The following is a 4,996-nucleotide window of genomic DNA, read 5'->3' as shown; positions in this document are numbered from 1 at the left end:
TTTAGTAAACAGTGGTAGCACTACAACTGCATCAGTTTGGCCGCGCAGAAAACAGGCAGGAGCTACTTCTCGTTTTTCTCGCGTTTTCACACGCAGCTGCATGTGGGACCAGTGAACAGTAACACGCTTTTATTATTACCAAACAGCTTGCAAGCTTGAATCGTAGGAAACGTGGAAGCCACCACGTTGCCAAACAGTTTCTTCGTTTAGTGCATGTGTATAAAATTTATTTATTTATTAATTTTAATATATCAATATAAAAAATAATTTTTTAAAAATAAAAAAAATATTATTTTTTAATATATTTTTTAAATAAAAAAATATTTAAAAACAATCATTATCATATTTTTCAACAATGAAATTCAGAAACTTTAAGGGGATGAATATGAGTGCCAATTAAACTAAAAAACTTGTTGAGTAATAAGATAGTTTAAGCCATGTACAAAGCATCTTCTTTTTATTCATGGAAAAGAAGGAAGAGCATCTTATTGCAGCCACAGTTAAAGCTAGCTGGAGCCGGCAACTCTACAGAAAAAGAAGTCACCGAACTTATTCCATTTCCTCAATGGCCCACCTGAGAGGAAATCTTATAAGCGACCAACGCTAATGTAAATCCGGTGAGCTCCAAGAGGTAGCTGAATTGCAACTGAACCTTGTCTCTAGCTACTTCCCTCACACCTGCTTAAACATTTGAAATAGAAGCTGAGAATTAGCAGGTATAATTAACATGAGGGGAAGAACACTAGCATGGCTGCTCCTCCTCATTTGCTTCACGGCCCTTTCATGCTATGCATGCGAAGGAGCGGTTGCCCCTCAATACAACGCATTGATGAGAAGAGATCAACTCCAGAGTAAGTGTTTGCAAGATTGTTTCATTCGGACTGTAGAATTTGCCTTTTTTGTTTCGAAACTACCTGTTCTTCCTGTCCTGTGCAGATGTATACGGGATGATGAGCGAATCAAAAGAAAAGGTGATCGGAGAAGGCTTGAGGGGGTCATGCAGGAGTTGATTTAAAGAGTTTGCAAAGAGCCAGGGAATTTCTGGTGGGGAGATATGCTTCGTCTCGTACCAAGTCCAAGAGCGGAGCACATACTTTACTGTTGAAATCCTTCTACAATTCTGTCAAGAACATTCGGATCTGCTGTTAGTTGGATTTCGTCATGTTTTTGGTTTTCTTTTGATTAAGATCGAGATAGTATAGCTTTGTTACCAAATCTCATTGTTACCTAATTTACCTTGCTTTCCTCCTCCTCCTTAATGGTGGATTTAGCCTCTTGTTGGAATATTATGTTAATCAAACTATCCAATTTGCCCGACAATCTTTTATTTTCTTACTTTTGGAATACAAACCTAATCATTAATTATCATTTGATAAAACTAATTATGAATTAAAAAAATCTTTAACGACCAAGATCTTTTTATTTTATTTTGATATTTCTAGAGGAAAACCCACTTTTCAATGAACCCCCTACATTCAAATTCAGTGACACTAATATCTATTTTTAGTGGCTTGAATGTTGACATTTAGCCATGTTTTCTCTCATTAAGGCTCCGTTTGTTTGCAGGAAAGTGGTTTCTTTTTGGAAAGTGAATTCTGGGGAAAGTGAATTCCTGGAAAGTGAATTCCGGGAAAGTATTTTTCCGATGTTTGGTAGTGTTATGGAAAATGAACTGGAAAACACTTTCCAGTGTTTGGTTGTGTTATGAAAAATGAACTGGAAAATAATTTAATAATGAATTAAATTTTTTCAAGTTTATCTAATATATATAAAAATTTAATATAAAATATTTAATCACTTACAATTGTCATAACCAATTTTGACCTTTTTTATTTTTATTATTTAAAAAAAATAATAAAAAATAAAATAAATAAAATGAAGGATGAATTAAAATTTGGGGTTAAGGGCAACATGATTGGAAGTTTAAAGATTTAATTAAACTCTTGACTATGTTAATTAATTAAATCAAGGGTTTAATTGGAAATTGATTTTATTAATTTTAGATTATTTTAATTAATGAAATCAAGAGTTTAATTAAAGAATTAAGGACTTAATTAATCAAAAACCCGGGACTTAAATAAAAATAACCTTTGCATTTTTAATTCACTGCTACAGTAGCAATGAATTATAATTCGCTGCTACAGTAACTGTGAACTGTAGCAGTGAATTATAATTCGCCATCTCTGCATTTTAATTCACTGCTACAGTAGCAGTGAATTATAATTCGCTGCTACAGTAGCAGTGAAACTGTAGAAGTGAATTATAATTCGCTGCTAAGTGAATTATAATTCACTTGCACGCTAAAGAAAAGTGTTTTCCTTTCTTTAACCGAAGGAAAACACTTTCCTTTCTCAAAGCAGTGGATTGTATGTTGACTGGAATTAAGTTTCCGTTGACTTACTGTTTCAGTTTGTTACCAAACATGGGAAAGTAAGGAAAACGAATTCAGGAATTCGTTTTTTCCTCGAAACAAACAGAGCATAAGATTTCGGTGACTTTCTCTTTACTCATCAACTTTCAAATACTGGAAAGCAAAAAAAAAAATGATAAAGTTTTGAATCAAAATGAGAAATTCTAAAATAACAAGGACCACACAATAAATGAGCTTAAAACTATAAGGAGAAAATTTAAAAAAACTATAAGGAGCAAATTAAAGTTTTTTGTGCCAATATCGACATGGTGTTTGGTTTCTTTTTGTTAAGTTTGTCCTTCTTTTAATTTTATGTGTAACTATAAATAAAATTTTTATTTTTATAAAATTGCTCTTCAATCCATCACTAAAAATATCACTAGACACTGCTTTATATGTATGAGAAATATATTCAAAAGACATCTCCATATATAAAACCATGATAATGTAACTTGGGAGGATGAAATTATAATTAAAAAAGTTTGAAAATTGAAATGAAAATAAAATTTGCTACTATTCATACGAGCTAAAGTTGTCAATTTCATTCCGTATTGGCTATAATGACCGATATACCTTATATTATTTCAAAATATGAAACAAGATGAAACAACTTTCATCTAGCTCAATATCTTAGGTCATTTCAGATTTTTGTGAGATTTTCAATCTTTACTTTGTTCCATTATGAATAATAATAAATGAAAATCAGAGTATGTTATAAATGACATGGAACAATTATCTCAAAAGTTTATATAGTATATTGATAATGTTAAGCCTAAAAATAAGTATGTGAAGAAATTTGAAAACATTTTATATGAAGCCTGAAGTTATTATTTTTTTCTGTTTTAATTATTTTTTCTAGTAAATTTTAGATTTTAATTATTTATTTTCTACTTAGTTTAGGACTTTTAATTTTAATTTAATATTTTACTAATTACAAATTATAATGCTAGATTTATTCAATTATTAGGAAATTTTAAGAAGAATCATTTTCTATAAAAGATTCCAGTACTAATATAAATAAAGATGTCTAGGTTATTTATAGAGATCAATACTTTTATTCATATTCAATAAAAATAACAAAGACTTTTCTCTATATTTCTCTACAGTTACTTTATAGAATAATAAAAGGCTTTGTATACTGGATTCTAAGAATATGATATCAGAAAAAGAAAAGAAAAAAAAAACCCTCATTATTAGGATCATAACATTCTTAAGAAAACTAAAATGCTCAAGGAAAATATTTAAGATGTGTTTTTGGCCGTTGAAAAGTTATAAATTAGGCTAGACTGTAGCATCATCAGAAGATAAGCATTATAGTTCGGGAATGGATTAATTCTGAATATTTATTCTGCTTATATAGGATTTAAAGATGTACTATAGTTAGATATTTAGTTACAAAATAATAATAAGTGTTGTCTAAGTTTTGCATTCATTGTATTTGGTTTTTAGAAATATCATTAAATCCAATTAATTGGTTTAATTTTTTAAAAATTTACCAACCTTACTTTCTTTTCTAACTCGAGTTTCGAATTAAACTGCATGAAGAGTTGATCTAAAATAAATCATTTTAATTTAATGGATCCAAAAACAACATGGATGACTGTAAAAACATAACATAATTTTTACAAAAAAACTTCAAGATGATAATTTTTTTTTTATATTGAGACAATGCTAAATTAAATTAACCTCAATTATCTTATGACTTGGGTCATAAAACTTTAATAAATTTAATAACTTTGTTTATTTTTGTAAATTATTTTTAATTTAATTTTATAATACAATAAATACCTGCAAAATCAAGCACTATTAAAGAAGAGTGAAATAAAAAAAAATAGAAAAAATTAAAGGTCAAAAACTAAAAAATAAACATATCAAGTTTGATGGATCAACCCTTTAAACTTGTGAATTCGGGTGACCTGCAAACCTGGTAATGGACTCCATTGAGTTTGATAATTTTTTATTCTTCTAAACTCTTGTTTATTTAATTATGATAACAAAAATAGATAATTATATAAATCAAATATTAAACATTATGAGACTTTTTTAAGATTACGATAACCTCATAGAAAGAAAAACAAAACAAATTATGAAATTTAATTCTCAATCAATCCAACATCAAAAATAAAAATAAAAATGAATTTAAAGAAAAAAAAAGAAACTTAAACCTGCCAAACCCGTCAATAAGCCTATGAACTTTCTAAAATTTATTACCATGCTTTTTTTAAAACTTTTTTTTAACTATACGATAAAAAAAAAATAGATGATTACATAATTAAGTTCAATTAGAAAAAAATAAAATAAAAAAAGGTACCTTGCTAAACCCTGTGAACCGCGATACCAAGGTTACCTCACCAAACTTACAAATCAGGTAATTGACTCCATTAATAATCTAGTTTTTTTTAATTAAAATTTTTTAAAAATGGATCATGCCATCGATATTTTAAAATATTTTCAAGATACCAACTCAATGCCGAGATATTGCTTTAATATTGCGATAACCATATAAAAAATAATTTGAAATAAATTATCAATTCAAAATTCTCATAACGTATGATATAAGAACTAATTTAAATAAACAAAAAAAAA

This window comes from Populus alba, chromosome 18 (genome assembly GCF_005239225.2).
Source record: "Populus alba chromosome 18, ASM523922v2, whole genome shotgun sequence".
NCBI lineage: Eukaryota > Viridiplantae > Streptophyta > Magnoliopsida > Malpighiales > Salicaceae > Populus > Populus alba.
This window is presented reverse-complemented; position numbering follows the sequence as displayed.